This window comes from Nymphalis io, chromosome 5 (assembly GCF_905147045.1).
Source record: "Nymphalis io chromosome 5, ilAglIoxx1.1, whole genome shotgun sequence".
NCBI classification, from domain to species: Eukaryota; Metazoa; Arthropoda; class Insecta; order Lepidoptera; family Nymphalidae; genus Nymphalis; species Nymphalis io.
The window spans coordinates 8,470,523-8,492,150 of NC_065892.1; the positions used below are offsets into that span (position 1 = coordinate 8,470,523).

Consider the following 21,628-nt stretch of genomic DNA (forward strand, 5'->3'; position numbering starts at 1 on the left):
GTACAGACGGGAAAAACGTTCTGCACTAGCCACCTTCGCCTTGCCGGCCCGCAAGATGCCTCTTCAAGCCTCGTTTGAAGGAACCCGGGTTGTAAGAGGAGGGGAACACGTGAGCTGGTAAGGAATTCCATTTTTTGAAAGTGCGACAAAGAAAGGAGTTGCCAAATTTCTTTGTTCGCGATGGAATTGATGTCACAGTTAGGCGGTGACCTCAAGAACCAGCTCGCGTGGACTTAAGAAGGAAGGGGGAAGCAGGAATTAGAGAGAATAATTCCTCAGAGCACTCGCCGTGATACAGTCGATAGAAAGCGCTCAGTGCTGCTATCTCACGACGCAATTGTAAAGGTTCAAGGGTGTTTGTGACCTTTACGTCGCCAATAATGCGTACGGCACGTCGCTGCAACCAGTTCAAGGCCTCAAGTAGGTACTTCGCGGAGCCATCCCAAAGGTGCGAGCAATATTCCACGCAAGACCGTACCTGTGTTTTGTACAGCAGGCACAGTTGTTGTGGCGTGAAAAAGCGCCGCACCTTGTTCAGAACTCCGAGTTTCCGTGAAGCTGTTTTTATAACAGCCTCGATGTAATCCCTTGGACTAAGGTCGCAGCAAACGTCAATCCCCAGCATGGCGATTTTGCTTTGCATCACCAGCGGAGTACCACAGAGGGAGAAGGGAAGAAGGGAAAATGTTGACTTTTTCGCCGTGAGAGCGCATACCTGTGTTTTCTTGGCATTAAACTCAACAAGATTATCAGAGCCCCATTTGGCGATGAGCTCTAACGTCCTATCGAGTTCAATGACAAGATCCCTCCGCCTCTCCTCAATTTACGCTCGCCCAGCCACTGCGCGTCCGTGGTATCCACCATGCACTGTACTATCGTCTGCATAGCAATGTATGTTCCCAAGAGAGAGCATATCATTGATATGCAAAAGAAAGAGTGTGGGAGATAGCACAGATCCCTGGGGGACCCCAGCATTCACTACATAGAATTGTGAAGCGCAACCATCAACTAAAACACGAAGGCTACGCTTGTGTAGGAAGCTGGCAATCCAGGTGCATAGCTGAGCAGGCAGACCATATGCCGGCAGCTTGGAGAGAAGACTTCTGTGCTTTCGACAGGGTCTGTCGAAAGCCTTGGAGATATCGAGGCTGACAGCCAACGATTCTCCATGCTTGTCGATAGCTTCACCCCAGAGGTGTGTTACGTACGCTAGAAGATCACCTGTGGACCGTTTTGGTTGAAACCCGTACTGACGATCATTAATTAAACAGTGATCTTCTATATACAGAATAAAGACGTGAGACATTTCCCAAGCTTTTCTCCAGTATCTACTCGGTATATAAGTTTTCTGCGAGATAATTATACGTTGTCAAAATGATATAGTAAAATATTGACGATTCAAAAACTGTACTGTAAAGTTTGTTTGAATATTGACATTTGATTATATTTGATTGAAAAGCATGTTATTTACTAATCATTGGAAATATAAAATAATTACGTAACTTTTAATATTATTTCTCAATTTGCATATAGTATAAAAACAAAAAAGAGGTTTTAATAAATTTACAGTTTTGATACTTAATAATTACATCAAGAATGAACCATTACATGTTAAAAGTTGGATTGACGTAAATGTGTCTGATTCTGTTTGACAATGACGCCATTATCTGAGGTAAATACCAACTCTAATTTCTTATGACACGTGTAAATAGTTTTTCGGAAACTCCCAAGAAACTACAGAAACTAACCAAGTCATATGAATACATATTATGTTTACACAATTGTGTGTAATGCCGTAAATATATATTTTAACGTTTTACAGTAAATATAATAAAAATATTACGGGAATTACCTTGCTTAGTAAATTCTAAAAAGAGCCTAATGTAACAATCGTTTAAATATACAATATATAATATAAATATTTATGTATATATAAAGTTTGTATGTTTGAATCTCATTATATATCGGTCTAATGCCGAGATTGCCCATTAATTGAGAAAGGTTATGTATACTCTTATTATAAAAATGAAAGTAACTATTTGTCCATCTTATCGAACCATTTTTGATAAAATTTGGTATGAAGTAAAACTAGTAGACTGTGTAAACAATACGCTGCCCCAGTGAGTACTGGGGCGGAGCAGTAAATTTTGACGCGGCTGAAACAAATGCTGTGTGTGTGTTTTTTAAATAATGGATGAAATAAAATTGACCTCTAAGTTCTGTGTCGGAAGCGCTTTCATATACGAAGAGTGTCCGACTATTAATATTACAAATGCATTAGTATCTCTATCTCTCTCTGTCTGTTTGTCTATTGCTAATTCTAATGAAGTTTATACATAGAGGTGGGACCTGGAAAAGGAAATAGGTATATCAACTGCGGCATATAAATGGCGATATCTAAACTGAACGCATTGGGAGTCGCGGGGAACATCAAGTCTATAACATTAATAATTAAGTTAGAATTATATCTTGACAAGAGAGCGTCAGTGTAAACGTGACTGAAAAGTTATTGTTGTGTATTGTATTGTAGGTTTATTTTCCTTTCAAGATGCCGTAATCATATGCTTGATCTATGAGTTGTAATTAAGTAGCATTACCTTATTACTTCTATTTAGTTCTGAGGGTATAATGATTTGTATGATTACATAATATTTGAACGCTTTAGTCTAATTAAAGTAGTTTATATTTCGGAATATGAGAAAATTATCTTTTTTTATTAACGATAATTTTAATTGAGAACAATAAATATCGATTTGAATTTAAAAAAAGAATTGTGAACCATATCATTTTACATAAATATTGTCTCTTAACTTTTTACAGTATTATCAAAACTAACGAAATATGCTGTAAGTTAGGGTCGTAGGAATTTTGGCTGCCTCGAACTAAGTTACATCAAAAAATTTAGCCACAGAAAAAGTTTAAATTTCGCTTTAAATACATGTTTGATTGAACTATAAGGTGAGTCAGTTGATAAAAAATGTAATGTGGATGCTAAAGCGCTTATTATATGCATGTTATATTTTTTGTCAACATACGAGTACAGTACGGACCAAACGCAAATCAATGTCTGCGCTATTCTACTACGGTGTTTTAACCGTAACAATGGAGAAAGTGACAATCAGTACATTTCTTTGAGACAATCTTCTTAATAAATATCGAATTGCAATTCTATGTCAGTGACTGATGATAATCAGGTAAACAAAGATAAATGTAATAATATTTATTACGAATAAGTATTTTAAAGTAAAAGACGGCTCTGATTGTTATTTGTCTGCTGGATGTTTTTTTAATAGTTTATATAAAAAATACATTTAATTTATAAACGAATTTATATTTCGAATTTATGTAATACGAACGAATTTATATAATAAATCATTATTTTTGTCTATTATTATAATAGGTATGTGTCATCAAGTGATTAGATATTGCGTCTGATCACACGAGCACCATTATAATGATTCATCACTTACGGTTAGATGAGAAACACACAATTTTGTAGGTGGCATGTACAGGCGTTCGGTGTGCATCGCTGCAAATCGTTGTTGCTGTAAGCCAAGGGCAGTAACGTTTTCTATACCTTATTTAACCAAGGCCGTAATTCCTTAGACGTACGCTGATCGTAAGATTAATTTAATGTTCGCGTAGACCTTTACATCAACATAGGTGTATATTTAAGTATTTTGCATTTACCGGAAAGTGTGTTTGGATTTATTTTCAATTAAAATAGCTCAGTATGATCTGTCACTGATTTTATCGACTTTAACATTTATTCACAGTAGTGTTCACTCATTGGTCGGAATTTGACGTCAATCATTATTGAAAATCTTAGAAAAAGGTAGAAATCTATATTTATACCATATTTTTATTGGTACCACTGAAACCCATCAATAGTTAACAAAAAAAAAAAAAAGAAGAACGCTAGACAAAACAAACGCTTGATAATGAACTGTTATGTCTATGCCTATTTTTATATAAATTATTAAAAAAAAAATTAATTAAAAATAAACTCAGTGCACCCAATACTTCAGACGCTATTCCTTAAAATGTACTTATTTTCACTTATTAAATTAAGCATGTAGATCAGGTAGATAAACAGCGATAAGTGAGGACGAATTCTTAAAGGTTGCGGCCTAGTGGTATCGTTGTACAATTTAAGCTGTAACTCTGACCATGTCAGTCGTATATTCTGAAGAGAGTATCTGGAGTCTAATACAGAATTGCATAGCAAGCATTTGCGTCCGACGCGTGACGGAGCGCTGCGCAATGTTGCGCAACATCGGAACGCACTCAACCCGCTTTTACCACCAGTACAGTTTACATGGAACGTTTTTATTACGTAAAACTGTATCAAAAATTGTATTCACGTAGAACCGTCTGTTTTTGTAACATTCGAACGACCAATCTTACTAAATAGTGTTGCTATTAAATCGATTTATATATTTGGCAAGATCTAATGGTTAATACTAACCAAGTAGCTAACACACTTAATATGAGTTATATATTTATTTAACGTAATGTTAGATGGCTTACTGAAAACTGACATGTGTCTTGTATATTTTTTTAAACGGAAATACTTTATGTATATTAGTATATGATATAAATCTACTTTTAGATCCACAGCCGGAGCCTCCTTATGCAAGGTATTGCAACTTTTACTTTCTTCGTAACGCTTAGAATGGACAAAAAGTATTATTATTTTGCCCCGTGATTATTTATTGATTTATTATCACGTGTGATGATATTTTATTAAAAACAAATTGTAATCACCTCAAATTACCTTTGCAAATAAATTTAAACTTGAGACTGATTTGGTTCGTGAGAAGTAGTGCAAAGGTAGAAAAGTCAAAGTCAGTTTACAACTCGACACGTAATAGTGTACGTGAGTTGTCCCCAGGTGCATAATTACGTTAATTATGTTAGTCAATAATCAACAAGATTAAAACTAACTTTCAAGGAGTAGCAACTGTCAATTTTATAATTAGTTTGACTATGAAGAACTAGTTTATGCCTGAGTCTTCGCCCGGGTACGAGGGGAGGTGGGGGTGTTAGGTACCCTATGTCCTTTTCTGTACCCCTGACAACAAGTATGGTAAATTTCATGACCGGTTGAGTAGTTAAGATGTGAAAGCGTAACAAGCAAACAATGGGTAAATGTTATATAGGTATGCGGCATTAAATATAAAAATAAATTAAATCATTTGTAGATAATATAAGGCATTTTACACGATTTTTGTTTAAATAATACTTAAAATGACGTTCTTATGCCCTTGACATTTCCTACTTCTGCATCTCACTCACGTCTGTGAAGACATTTAAATATAGCTTTCAAGCATTACAATTAATATATCCTTATAGAGACATTATTTGACAGCCTCGTTGGTTTAGTGGCTAGATGTAAGATCGCACACCCAGAGGTCCTTGGCTCAAATCCCAGGTCGGGCCAATAAAAACTAATTTTGTTTTTCAATCGAAAATTCTCAATAGCAGCCCGGAGTCTGGAAGTTGGAAGTGTGTATATTCTCGTGCCTCGAAAAGCACGTAAAGTCGTTGGTCCTGCGCCTGAACTCTTTCCGGTCGTGTCGGATTGGCGTCTCATCGGATTATGAGAGTTAGAGAATAGAGAGTGCAACTGTGTTTTAGCACACACTTTTGCATTATAATATGTCCTGCGCAGTTGGCTAACCTCTGTTGAGATCGGCCGCCGTGGCCAAAATCGGTCTGGAAGACATTATTATTATCATCCTTATAGCGATAGACTAACTAATAAAAAATAATGGCCCTATTTTCAAAAAGTACACTACATTTAATGTTGCCATAGTATGTTGATACGATAAATTGTCTTTATCAATTCATATAATATTCTACTAGCATATTAGCTTATAATTTCTAAATGATGTATTGCCAATAGAATAGTTATAGTACTTCCAAAGTTTTCATTTCAGATAGTAACGCTGATATGAACACGAATGTTGTTACTAAATCTATTTGCAAGCCTCGGTTCCGGTACAGTAGCTGAGTGGCATTCAAGGTTGACATACAATTAGTTGCTTTAATTTATTATAAAACAAATAACTATGTTATAAATCGTAAATTACTTCTTCAAATTTGTATAAAATGATATACTAAAACGTTAAAATTTACAAATGAGTTAATTTTATATTCAATCATATTAATCCGTAACAGCCTGTGAATGTCCCACTGCTGGGCTAAGGCCTCCTCTCCCTTTTTGAGAAGGTATGGAGCTTATTCAATCATATTACTTAATCGGTTCTTGAGCTTAAAGAGTACTTGAATATATATAAGTGGGTGCAAATTCAAAGTATTCCTCTGCGAAAGTTAGTTTATGTTAGTAGGTTCCTTGAACTTTGCAAATTTGATCATGTGATTGAACGTCTGATCGTGCTTTGTTGTTAATTATTGTTCATTTTACCGTTATTATAAAATGGGGATCATGATTTTTCGTATTTAGCCATATTTTATACATAGCATATTTTGTGAAACCTAATTTCAATTTATTTTTGAAAGCCTGACGAGCGAATGACCTCGTTGATGAGCATGAAGATAGGATAGGCAGAGAAAACGGAGGTATACTCTCTATTTCCTTGCATTTATAATCCGATAGAATGGCAAAATTATCGACCGTCAGCTTGGGTCATTAAACAGATTCAGGGGCAGGCCCAACGGCTTTTCATATTTCATTTCCGAGACGCGGAAATGTAAATACTGCCAACCTCTAGATTCCCTTTGAACCGTGGATCTCGAGATCTTAGAAATAGCTAATAGATTAACGAGCATTCCTTACTTTTGACTAGGTGGCAGAGCTTTGTCAAGCCCGTCTGGGTAGGTACCAACCCACTCATCAGATATGCTATATAGTTGTTGCGTTTCGATTTGAAGGATGAGTGAGCTGGTGTAACTACAGGCACAAGGAAAATAACATCTTCGTTCCCAAGGTTGGTGGCACATTGGCGATGTAAGGAATGATTAAAATTTCTTATATTGGCAATGTCTAACATCTGCCTGAAGACTTAACATCAGGTGGCCCATTTGCCCGTCTATCTACTATTTCATAAAAAAAAAACATTTACTAAAACTTATTTCACTTAAATCAGTCATTACAATGGCTTGAATCAATCCTTCAAAGCAGACCACAGAAATATATAGTATTTTATTTGGCGGTAGAATAACATAACATTAATTGTTACCACCCAGCAAGCTTGCAAAAAATCATATTATAATATATTCGAACTTATATAATAAATTTTTTACATCCAGAGGACATTATTGGACTATTACAAGAGCGCTTTTATGTTTATTTTATCAAAGAGAACATACATTTTCAATAGTGTAAGAAATCAAGCTTTAGCAGAATAATTTTAATTCCAAGAATAGTCTTCAATACTATTCATTATGTTGCGATACTTTGAAGTACTTTGAACCGATATAGAAGCGCTAGAGTGCAATATGATTTCGAATGCCTGATTTGAATATCATCATTACTACGTCATTAATAAGCATTCGTTCCACTACGACCCATGATTGATGAGGATCGATTATATCGCAATCAGTTGCAATAGAACACGGAATTAGCATTTTGCACGGTCATATGAATGTTTATTCAGTTCAAGTGCGCGGAACCACAATAGTGTTTCGATGATTTTCAATTCTAATAACCTTAGTATTTCTAAACACTATAAGTCAGCTATTCCACTCCTTTCTACTTATAATGAAAATGTGATATGGCTTGGATATCCTCTTCTCGTAATTGCCACGTGTTTTAGCCTTTATGATTAAGGGTCGTCGTCCATATTACGTCATTGCACTGCTAATCATAAACGGAGGACGTTATGACCTTTGAGCCTATTACACTGGCTAACTTAATCTTCAATCGGAATACAGAAATAAAGAGTATTGCTGTTTGGTGGTCGAATAACTGATGGTTTGGTGGTACCAATCCATTCTTGCATAACTCTACGAATTTGACGGATTTTTTCTAAGTACTATTGAGTAAGTGCTACTAATTTTGCGTGAGTAATGCTAGCTAGGAACCAAGACAATATTAAAGGTTAATAATTATGTAAGTAAGAGTTAGTAAAATGATAAAAAGACGACATAATGACATTTTGTTTAAGTTAACATTTAACGAGATCGAGAAGTCGAGATGGCCCAGTGGTAAGAACGCGTGAATCTTAACCGATGAACGTGGGTTCAAACCCGGGCAAGCACCGATGGATTTACATGTGCTTAATTTCTGTTTATAATTCATCTCGTGCTTTTCGGTGAAGGAAAACATCGTGAGGAAACCTGCATGTGTCTAATTTCATCGAAATTCTGCCACATGTGTATTCTACCAACCCGCACTGGAGCAGCGTGGTGGAATAAGCTCCAAACCTTCTCCTCAAAAAAGGGAGAGGAGGCCTTAGCCCAGCAGTGGGACATTTACAGGCTGTTACTGTATAACATTTAACAAGTTGAAATGTTTGTTCATCTTATAAAGTTAAGTAGGTACATACTTTTGTGAAATATGTGAAATGATCATATTTATAAATAATTATATGTTATAAAGATTGGACAATAACAATAAATATAAGAAAAATAAATGGAAAAGAAAACAAATAATAAGCTAAGTGCGGTTAAAAGCCAAACCAAGCAGTGATAAAATGGCTACTGCAAAATGCTTCTTGTTGCCTCGTGAGTATTCTTCTACTTTTAATTAACACTAATATAGCGCTAAGCAAAACTAGCTACAGTAAAATAACTTGATTTTAAATAATTTATAACGCTAAGACGGAAGAACAAATATGCAGGAAAAAATACCAAAATCATTATCGTTTAAAATATACATAGACAAGGCTTTTTATATAATACAAGAACATATAAACATATCTTGAAATTACTTTCAATACAGAATAGTATCAACATTAATCAAATTTTATTTATTTTTTTATAGATAGCGTGGTGTTAATTCTTTTATTTCCATAGAAATATAAGCAACAAAAAGTAAAAGAGTATTTGATTTTCTTGCAGATTCTTCTCGTCATAATCTACATATTTTCTGATATTCGGATGGTAATTCATTAAATCCTGTTCATGTAACAGGATTTAATGATTAAGTAATTTATTGATTGAAATTTTACATAAACGTGTTAAAAATATGTGTTCGATAAAAAATGCGGTAAAATAACTCGATTTAATCGAGTCCGGATGGCAGACTCATATTTCAGACGATTACAGTGGAACTCTTTATCTAAACATTAGTGGCCTCGGCTAATTTTAGCACAACGCTGCGCCGGCTCGTTGACCTGTTGATTAGCGATTTGTACCGATTGTTAACGTTTTCATTACCTATTCAATACTCGAAATCCTGTGTCGTATTTGGCTAATGAATATCCTCATTTCAATGAGTCGGTTTACTGCATCTTTAATGAGTTGTCTTGTGACAGAAGAGTTTATAATTGGTGAGCGTTGCAGTCATACAAAAACGTGACAAGCGGCAAATTCGCAAGCGCAGGTTGGTGCGGCAAACTCTCGCCCGATGTAATATCAATTTGTTCGCCGGCCTTGGCACACAAGCATGTTTAGTTTCTCTCAACTAAATGGGGGCATAAGTTTTTATTCATAGTAAAAATGACTAGCATAATTTGCCTTAAAATGTCTAATTATATATTAGTCATTTGTAATGTAATTTATTTATTATTAGGAAGACAAGCAGTTACACAATACACAAAATATTAAAAAAAATCACAAACCACTCAAGTTTTTACAAATAAGTAAATCAAATTCATCGCATAGTAGATTGTGGAGACGGTAGCAATTAAAATAATATTATTAATAACAAATAACAATTAAAATTAAAAAGATAGATATGACGTATTATGTGGGTATATCTTGAAACTACTTACAATACAGAATAGTATCTAAATTAATCACATTATTTTATTTATTGGTGGTACAGCTTTGTGCAAGCTCCTCTACGTAGGTTCTCCACCACCACCCTACACCTAATACTACACCTACTCATCAGATATTCTACCCCAAAATGCCATTATTTGACGTTGTTGTGTTCCGGTTTGAAGGATGAAAACATTTCTTATCGTATATTTAATAAATTGTAGTACTTAAGTTGGAAGTCAGTCCTTAAAATATTATTCAAATTGATTTCTTATATTGTATTCCTGATTATATCAATCTTACCTCAGTGTGACAGCAACGTGAAGCGAATGTTAGCTAGTCGGTTGTGTGTCGTGAAGCCCGCATGATGCTGGCGGCGCGTTCTACGTCATATTATATGGAGACTAGCTCAGGTGCATTCAGGTGCTCATGTTCTGAAAAATAAATAACAAATTTATTAAGTTGATCAAATTTTGCGACGCCATTCATCTTTTTGCAGAAATTATTTAACTCTCTTACTTTGATCAAAGACCCGGATAGATAGATAATATTTAAATAAGTTATATATTTTGTTTCTTTGTCGATTCTGTTAAACTTGCATCGAAAAATATGCTTGATATTTACATTAGTTTTATTAAATATTTATTAGTTATATCAGTTATTTGAAAGATATTGTTGTTGCAACTATTCTATTACACTACTGCCACCCATCGATATCTTTGTGTTGCTATGTTCCTGCTTGAACACGGTGAGTCAGTGTAATTACAATCACCACGGACATGACATTTTAGAATCGATGGTCTAAGGGTGCGTTTAGACTTATAGTACCAGTTTGGAGCTTATTCCATCATGCTGGTTCAATGCGGGTTAATTAAATACACATATGGTAGCTTTTTATGCGACAGATCCCTCGCGACGTTTTCTTTCAACACGAGATGAATTAATATAAACACAAATGAAGCACATACGAAGTTAATAGGTTTGAACCGGCAATTTTCGGTTAAGATTCACGTGTTGGAACATGAGGTCTATTTTGGTTTGAAAAAATTATTTTACATAATTCGATTCAACCGTATGTATATAAATCCAATCAATTTCAATAGAAAAAAAAATTATCATTTGACATAAGACGACGTAACCTAACATCAATGAGACAGTTGGTTATGATTTCCGGAGCTAGTTCTTTGAACAATTTTTATTTCATTTCGATGTTGTCGTCGATCAAAGGTCAATGAATACGTAATAGGTCACTTATACATTTTTAACAAAAACATTTATTTAAATAGCTTTATGATTAATTGTCATCGATTTATTAATGTCAAATCTTAGCAGTTATTGCCGTGGCTGACACATTCTTGTGAAAATGATATTTTAAACGAACTCGGTTCTTATATTGTCACTTTTTTTATTAATATAATATTTATATAGTATATTTGCAAAAAAGTGTAAAATATATATAACATCCCGTCTTATTTCCTCCACTGATGTCCCGGTTCATTCGGAGAAATGCAGTTAGCATTCTTGTCTATTCATAAATTCCACGCTGTCATCATTTGTACAGTAGTTATTTTAAATTTTGATTTGTATATACCTACTTGTTTTATTAATGTATATTAATTTAATTTACAACTCATATACTATGAGTTGTGTATATTTTCTATCATACGTCAATCACAGAATAATTTTGGTATGACTAGTGAAGATAAACGCAATAAATAGATTCATAAGTTAAATTAAAAAAAGTGTTGATTTAATTCGTCTACTTAAACGACAGTAATTTAGTATAAACTATATCTGCTTGTCACCAGCACAGGTGTGTGCAAAATTTTGGACTGAAGAAGAATGCTTGACAGAAGTGAATTTGATGGAATTCGATGGCACACATACATACTAGAAATTAAATTAAATTTTGCACGAACAGGTACCAATAAACATAATTGTGTCATAAAAAATAATTAAGTTATTTTTTTTCTTTCGAGTGTGATTTAAAAATATTATTATATGATTGAAATATTTTAAAGAAAAATCTATAATTTGGTGCTTAAACGTTCATCGTATAGATACTATATATATGTGTTGTATATTCTATGAGATAAACATAACGTCAACGGCGTCTGAGAGAAAATCGCCGGTCCGAAATTTATAGCGAACGCTGACATGATTATTATAAATACATCTAACCTATGAACAGATTGATATGATTTTAAATGTTTTACAAGATATTTATATTATGTTGTGAATAAGCTACGATAATGCATTAATGAGTTTACACATATATGTTTAAATAAAGAATTTCTTATCAGCTATTAATTGTGGTTTAAGTTAATACATATTTCTGATTAATATCTGAAAGCGCTATATTTGTAAAAACTGCAATTACCAGAAATATCGTCGGATGCTCTGATTTAGAACATGTGGATTTTACCTAATCGCGTGTTTGAATTCGGACAAGCGCTTAAATTATCATCTTGATCAGTCAGAAACACATCATTAGGAAACCTGTATGTGTTGGATGTTATTCTATGACATGCATATATTCATTGACCTACGGCATGTAGAGCACCTTGGTGGTAGAGGTTTTCGACCTTTTCCTTTACACGAGGCTTAAGATGGAAATTGTTCAGATGTAGGATATTTACTCACTGTTACTTGTTACAATATATATATTTATTTATAAATTCTCCGTCTATAGAGCGCCTTGGATTATTATTGGCTTGTTAACTTTGTTTAAATGTTTGCTCAAATTTTAAAATAACCAAACCCGTTATATTATTATAAAATAAGAAAAAGAAAATTGTTTTCTAATATTTAAACAGTATTGCTAACTGAAGTCGGATTAAATTAACGCATAATTACATGAGATAGAACACTCGAAGTATTCTCAGTAAGCGGTGCTTGATTCAATAAATTATTTGTTATTTATATTATAAAGTGAACTAAGGCAATAAAGTGAAACAAATAAAGTGAACTAAGTGTAGGTAGTATAAAGTACAAGGAAAATCCTAAAACGTATCAGTTCTGTGAAAAGTCAAGGTAGTCGCTATTATGTTATGGATTAAGTATCAGCGATCATTTAAAATATATTTATGATTATACTATATTTTAAATCTATCATCCATAAAGACCTTATTAATCAATCCGAATAATTCAGATACATAATTCGAGTTAGACTATTTAAATATGGTTATGTGAATGTTAGAGTTGATAAGTCAAATGTCATCCGACCGGTTTCGTTTAATATCGCCTGCGCCTTAAAGGCATGCGAGATGATATAATTGGCGAGATATTCGTTTTATTGACAAATCAAGTGCTTGGCGACAACGCGAAATGTCGAACGAGTATTGTAGCAGTTTACAAGGTTTCGATACCGATGACATTCAGATGGAATGCTGCTATTTAGATTAGATCCCGCTGTGTCGTTCCTCCGTAACGATTTACTTCAAATGATAAAACGTATAATCGAAAGATAAGTTCGATAGTTCGTTTGTGCAAAAAAGTGGTCTTATCGTTAAAAAGTGATTCTACTTATTGATAGAAAATTGCAACGAACGATATGGTGGTGGTACAAAAAGAAATATGAATACTATAATAATTAGTTGGTTCAAATAAAAATGTCATTAAAAAGTTTTTTAAAGTAACAGCTTTAATGTTTCTTTTAAATAAACCTGAGAGAGATCTTATCAAAGCACTATCGTACCTGACTGCTGTTTTAACGAGCACTCGTTGTATCTTATTAAGTAAATTAAATCTGTAGATAGTTCAAATGAAAGTGTGCTTTAGTTTTTGTAACTAAGTAGGCTATTGTCCCCGGGCGCAAAAACATTGTCACAAGGCGCGTAGCGGGGTCTCGCACCGCACGCTCGCTGTGACCTCGCCAGATCGAATAATAACCAATTCAATAATTGCTCACTCACTGTGTTCGTAAGGAACTTATCTCACCTCTTTCAATACTGTAGCCACAATAAATTGAACTGACACATACGAGTAAATTTGCTTGCGCGAAGTTTCAACGTTTTTTTTATTAGATTGCGTGCCTGTCTTTAAGTGCTATGGAATTGATATGGAATTAAAGGATAATACGATACTCTTATAAAAATGATATTGAAATTAAATTAGATTTTTATAACTAAATCATAATTTGGTAAAAATATACATATATTACATTATGATTTTAATTTTTACTGCATAGGAATAATTATTTATTAATTTACCTTTAAATATCAACAATAAACCAAAACGAACTATATATTTTCGGTATATTGATTCGATTGTTGAAAAGAAAACGTTACACAGACATGTTTGATGTTGTCCCAATATATATTTTATGACAATGATCTAAAATCCGTAAGTCAAGGAGATAAAAATATGTTCGATTCTGAACAAGTTTTATCACGGAACGCTGTATATAGTAATAGATTTCTGTTTTTCCCAACACTTTAATTAAAATCAAACCTCTTTTGTTCATGACATTTTTTTTAACGTACATCAATGCCTTTAACGCCTTTAGTTTGGTATCATAAATTTTGCTCCCAATTTTACACGCTTATAACAAAACGAGTTATATAATTGTTTTATTTTAATGTGTTAGACCAGTGAACACACAAAAATATCTCTATATAACACCGTTATATAACAGCGTATTAAACTTGCAAATTCTTTAACGCTATTAATTGTATGTCTATATATATTTTTTCATACTATTAGAAAAAAGTTGTATTCATTAATGTAACTTTTAACTCGATCAATTAATTTCAAAACATATATTAACAAAGTTTCACTTTTAAAAATCCTTAATTTACCTTATCCGTATCCTTACATACACTTGAAAAACACTACGAGCAAATTTAAATACAATGTTTTTTTATTTAACAGATAATAAATATTTCGTGTAGTGCTAATGGTTTTTAAAGTACCTTTACTCATATTGTTAGCCCCAACTTTTCAATTACCTTGTTATGCCAAGGTTAATAGCTAATATGACGAATATTAAGTGAACATATGTACGTAGTTATAAAGTACAATTATCAATTATATCCATTAGTGGAGCGAATCGTAGTTTTCAAAACAATAATCATTACATTATTTGGAACCTTGACGAAAACGATTGCTTGTACGCGGGTTCAGAAATATTTGTTTAGTTTCCGCGTCGCACGGACAGACAATGCCTTATAAATCTCACAATTGCTTTTAATGCCGTATTATCTTTCCTTCAATTCGTTTATTTTTTGCTGAAATTACGATATAATATAATTGTGTACGCTCTAGAAGTAATATAATAGCGAGTATGAAATTATTTGTCAATAAGTTTTTTTCGTCCGTTCACTAAATAAACCGTTGTCTAATAATATTTCGTATAGTATTAAGAAAAAAATATATATAATGCAATAATAAAAAAGCACACAGTACACTATTAGTCTGTCATAATCAAATCGTATTAAGTAAAAGATGCAATGCTTTAAACGAATGTATTTTTATAACGAAACTATTTTAATATCAGACTTTTTAAAAAGTGATAAATACTATAGAAATATTTAGAGAGGATTATAAAATATATAAATTATAAATTTTTTGAGAAAAATAAAGTGTTATTATATTGTTATCTTACATGATGTATGTTAGCTAATTTATATAATTCAAAATATTTTTATAATCAGGACTGCGACAGAAGCAACTCTGTCAAAACGGCAGGCAAATCAATATTATACGATCGCGATTAAAACCTTATCGGCGATGATGTATGATATATGAAATGTAGTTTACATAATATAATATCTTTTTATGGTAACTATTATAAATTCTATTAAATTTAGTTGAATATATAATATATAATAAATGAGCCAACTTTATTAAATACAATATCAAAACTGAAATTTAACTATATAAATAATCTTGAATTGATTAAATAGCTAATTTAAAGGATTTAGTGCATGTCATGTAGGTACGCATTATAACTCACTAAAATAACGCAAATATATTTTATACAGGGCACGCATAGCAATAAATATTGTGCGTAATTGTTGAACTAGACACACTCAGTCTACAATGATAGTCGTGGGAAACGCGATGGCATTTATGCGACCAATGCGATTCGGTCGCATCTTCGTTACCTAACCCGTACGTAACACGCGAGGCGCGACAGTGTAAACCAGTCTTTCAAATATCATAATAGACTGTTAAAGATACAGAAACGTCTTTAAATCAATAATATTACAAGTAGTGGATGTATGCATGGACAATCAATTCACCTGAACTATATTAGGCCTAAATTGTATTAATGTAAAATGCAAAAATGGCAATATTCTTATTACTTATCTTACACTTTTTTTTTTATTTTAAGATTCACAAATTTTCTTATAAATATATAAAGTTTCTAGGAGTGGCTATAAGGAAATATATGGAATAAAATTCCAATCTGCAAATAGAAAAAAATAATGTTCAATTTTATAACCAGGAAAAATGTATATATTTTTCATTACGAACTTCTATTGTAGTTTTTTGAAGTTTTGTTATTTTATTTCTTTTTAATGTTCGCCTTAGAATTTTTGCATGTTATACAAATAACGGCAGTCTATAGATTTATAACTCTGCAAAAGTTGCCAGAGGTATATAGTTTGCGAAATACATTGACCAGTAGCACCGGATCCTGCTAAATGATGTTATGTGAGTTATTACGATCAAAATGACATGAAATGCGAAAACACGCTGAATTTATTGTTTCTAAATATGGTAAAATTTTCGTTTTATATGTATTCTGTGTTCTTTATCTTATTGTATAAATTATGGCATTTAAAATACACTCGTTTCTTATATTTACTATTAACACACATTATCTATTCATCACAAAATATTTGTCGTAAGAAGTAGCCGTACATTTCTTGATAAACGATAAAAACAATTTTATATATTTTTATTTTTAATATGTGAACTATCAACAAGTTAAAAAAAAATCTATTAACTATATAATATATAGAATATTTTACTAAAGTTGGTAACATGTACAAAGTTGGTTGCGCTGAGTCGTTTATTAAGATGATTTCCGTATCCTTCTTATTTGTTAAAAGGATTGCAATTATAATATGACATCTAACATTTGACATTATAGAAAATAAAATGTCAGTCACGGTGTTGGAAAGCTTACGAAAACTGACACGATCAGTTGCTAATCACTTGTTTTGTCATAATTACCTTTTGACGCAACCTTTTCTACCTGGCTAATAAATTCTTATTTCTTATTAATAACACAAGTCATTGACCATAAATCTTTTTTAAATTATTCTAGCAAATATTATGCTGCTGATACATATTGGGCATTAATAATTTTTTTTCTTGATTTACAAAAATAACGAATTATAAATTTACTTAGAAGAAATAAATCTTCTAAATTTAGATTTATAAACTAGCGACAACGTATTCCCTCAGAAAGTTAATGCTTTAAATCGTTTTGGTTAAGCAATTTATTTTAAAATTACCTACTGACTACCTGACTGTAAATTTGCAAATCACGAGAAACCTTGATTTATATAATCTCACGATATCGAATTTCGGGCTAAAAAGTTTTGATTTTACCAAGAAATTCTTCAGTCCATTCAGTTCCGTTTCAAACTTCATTGAGAATTGACGCCGTGGCCGATAGCACATTATAATATGTATTAATATAAAATTTAAAATTTAGTTATTAAATAGAGAGCGACTTGTTTAACAACATAATACAAATAAATTAAATGAATGCCAACGTCGATTTGAATTTTAGAAACATTTTTATAGACATATTTTTATTGATCTCTCACTTTTTAAATAAAAAAAATTCAACTTACTCATGTATTTTTTTGTATTGAAATCATATTTAAAAGTATTTTAACCGCGCCCTCTCAATTCTTTATTTAGAATTGTATTGTAACTAAAGCCTGTGGAAACTGAATGGGAATCTAGTTTATATCTAGATTATCACATACCCACATACATTATCACATAATAAATGTTTTGCAGGTGTGTTGTAAGTTGTATAAAAGAAACACAAACCATATTACATTTATATTCACTGGCCCACTAATATCAAAACAACACCTTCTAATTTTGTCCTTAAAGGAAAAACATAATCACTGCGGCATTAACTCTTCGTAATGCGGTTTCATATTATTTTTATTATCTATTTATGGTTCGAAATAATTTTATACATTATCAGCTTATAACGAATGCGGTTGAAACAGTGAATTATATCCAATTATAGACAAATGGCATTGAAGTTAACAATAACGATTAGTATCTTTTAAAGTTTAAGCAAAAAAAACGAATTATATAATTTAAAGTTTTACCAATTTGTAAATTCGATAAGTGAAATCGAGATGGTCAGTGGCTAGCACGTGAATCATATCCGAAGATTACGAGTTCAAACCCTGACAAGCATCACTGAATTTCTATGTGCTTAATGTGTGTATTCATCTCGAGCTCGGCGATGATGAAAGCGCTATGTATCTGTTGAAAATCTGCATGCGTAGATGTGATGGGTTGTTGTCTACCAAAACGAGGTTGCACAAAGCTCATGATTTCCATGCAGGTTATATAATAATTCAATTGTTTTTAATTATCAATATAACTTGACAGTCGAAAAATAGTAGAATCAGCATTCTGAAACGATGGTAACTAAAAATCTAGTTTAATCTTGTAAATTGACGATTCAAAACTGCTCGCAAGAGCTTGAATCAAGTATAATATGTGATATTAAGAAAAAAAATATTTTATTATATATAAAAATAAATATAATAAATATATATATATATATATATATATATATATATATATATATATATATATATATATTCTTTTTATTACTTATGTACCAATTATGTTCTTAATTTGTTTAGTATATAGTATAACGATACAAATGTTACAAATTAATGATATATTTTATTCATTATAAAGGCTCAGTTAATTTTTGCTGTTAACATTGTTAACAATTCATTTATATCGATTCTCATACTATTGATGAAAGACGAAGACAAAATTGATGGACGTTAGATATCTGATGTTTAAATTACTGTTTGCGTTGTTTTGTTATATATGAAAATCGGTTATAATATTCATTGTTATCGTCGTAAACATATAATCTATACAAGTATAATACAAATGTGTTACGGTTTCTAACTTTAATTACGAGTATTAATTCTGTATTTTACGTAAAATTATGTCGGAATACAAGCAAGATCGTTGTCAAAAAAACGTACAACAGGATTTCCATATCACAAATATTAAATATATATAAAAGCCTGTTTTCATTGTTAGTTTCTTAAACTCAATCATCACGTAATAATCGTATAATATCTTTCATTTCGTTTTAATGATGTTATAAGGCCCGTATTAGGCCCACGCAATATAAGAGTCATATAATTATGAGTGCTGTATCAATGTTATTTCAACATAAAGTGTTCTTATAAGCAGGTCAGAACCGATTTAGTGGGTTAATCACATTAAATCGGATCCAGTCACATAAAATAATAATGTGGGACCGTTAATTGCGTTTATCATTTACTTGAAACACTTGTTTCTATATCAGTGTTCTTCACATACACACAGTAGGTCTCTTTTGAATGCTTCTCAGCTTAGTAACTTAACATACCTTGACTTCGTTTAACAGTAACTGACTATGTAAGAAGGATATTTCTACATTGAAAATGAAAGCCTCTTAAGGATGATAAAAATTTTTATTCGTGTTAAAAATTTATTTGCAGTATTTGTAATAAAAATATCATTTACCAGCTATTCAAGTAAAGCAAAAATGAAACAGCATGCATACGCCTATTTAGAGTAGTCAACAAGACACAATAACACGCTCACTCTTGCTCTTACAAGAATCTTAACTTGACAAAAAATAAATCCGGCTTCATACAATTCTTGTTGTAAATTTTAAAAATTACTTAAATATTAAGAATATTCTACATTTTGTTGCTATATTATCTAAATATGTATATTGTTACTTTGTTGCCGTATGCCGGTAACACTGTGGTCGGGCCAAATAACAATAAAAGTTAATAGATTTTTTTGGTCAAGAAATTATTTGTAGCTCGGAACCACGATACAATTGGCAGTTTATGTGTTATGTGGTTTCGTACCTCGGAAAGCATGTAAAACAGTTTACTATGTGACTTATTGTTGATTGAATAATATAGAGAGTGCATCTGTAAAGTTAAATTCTGTAAGAAAAAACTTCGGAACTCGCCGCAGAACAACGTCGTGAAATATTGTGTTTATAATAATATACATACATGCATCAAAATAGCGTGTCACTAAAAGTTGGCTAAATATATGTATCACAAGTGAGATACGGAGTGAGTTTTTAGAGATTCACAATGCTGTGTTTACGTACACACTTTTGATTGTATCTTCTACCCAGTCAAAAAAAAAATCTCATAGTCACTAGTGTATGAGATTTTCTGCTGAAGCAGAAGTAAAATTTGACAAAAGCCCAATTATTTTAAATAACGAAGAGCTAGATAAAAATATTATATCCAAACTTACATCACTTTTTTAAAATAAAATGAAAAATTCTCATGAATTATATTCATTAAATGATATAATGATAGCATTAGACCTTTCATTAAGTTTTATATTTTATTCATCTTAGTACGTTAATTAAGTAAAAAGAGAAAACTACTTTAAAATGAAGTTAATCAAATAATTGTGATGACATATAAATTATTATTTTAATAATAGACAAGAAATAATAGGCAATCTGTCCCACCACAAATTTCACCAGACACCAGTTACAGTCACGACTGCTCTGCTACCGGAGTTTTAGGGTTCAGTTTTAAATTAATCTCTTAACGTTAATATACTTTAACTTTAGAGTATTAATAGTGCTTCATTTTTTCATAATTTACTAATATGGTATGTATTTGTATTACATATCGCAATGCTTAATCTTTTTTATAATTCACTAATATTATGGTATGTATTTGGAGTATATATCGCAAGTAACACTTTATAAGCGCAAAAACTCCTTTGCAGAATTTTACGGCAATAACAAACTCGATACTCATCGTAGAATACGATCGTGAACTGTCAAAGGTGATATGGCTACATTGATTAATAATAAACGATACGCTAGTGAGATACCAACCGAATTGGAAGGACCACCACCAATGGAAGCAAAGGCGTTTATAAATTATTTATGTACTTACTATATAATAATATAGAACCGCTTTGTTCAATAATTAACAAACTAAATAAAAAATCTTTCACGAGGTCATTGTTTTTGGCAATTGTAATTGCATCTAAAGTCTGACATTGACATTCTGATATATTATTAGCTATTAAAATTCTTTAGTCAAGTTTTATAATACGTTTAATTAATTTTTTTAATACTTTTGTTAATTTTACCGTGTTAAATTTTTTGTTAAGAAAAAAAGAAGTTTAAAAGCTCTATTTCAAATTAGAACATTTTTAAACTTTTTTTTTATAGAATAGGTAGGCGGACGAGCATATGGGTCATCTGATTGGTCACCAAATAGACATTGGCATTGTAAGAAATGTTAAACATGGCTTATACCGCCGATGCGCCACCAAATAACACCAAATAACTTTGTGCAAGTTCGTCTGGGTAGGAACACACCTACCTAGACGATCTTGCACAAAGTTTTACCACCAGTAAAAAATATATTATTTAAAAATACAAGCAAATTTTTTAAAATATATACAATGCGTTTTACATTGTATGCGAAGTTTTTATTTTTCCTGCTAAATT

General features: G+C 31.8%; 1 protein-coding gene across 1 annotated transcript in view; it reads right to left on the reverse strand.

The window, feature by feature from the left end:
• Window positions 1-21,628, reverse strand: part of LOC126768811 (mucin-5AC-like) — a 51,170-nt gene that overhangs the window by 19,350 nt on the left and 10,192 nt on the right. Inside the window, exon 2 of the mRNA XM_050487153.1 lies at window positions 10,195-10,325. The gene's annotated coding sequence lies outside the window, so the exon portion shown is untranslated. The remainder of the gene's footprint in view (window positions 1-10,194; window positions 10,326-21,628) is intronic.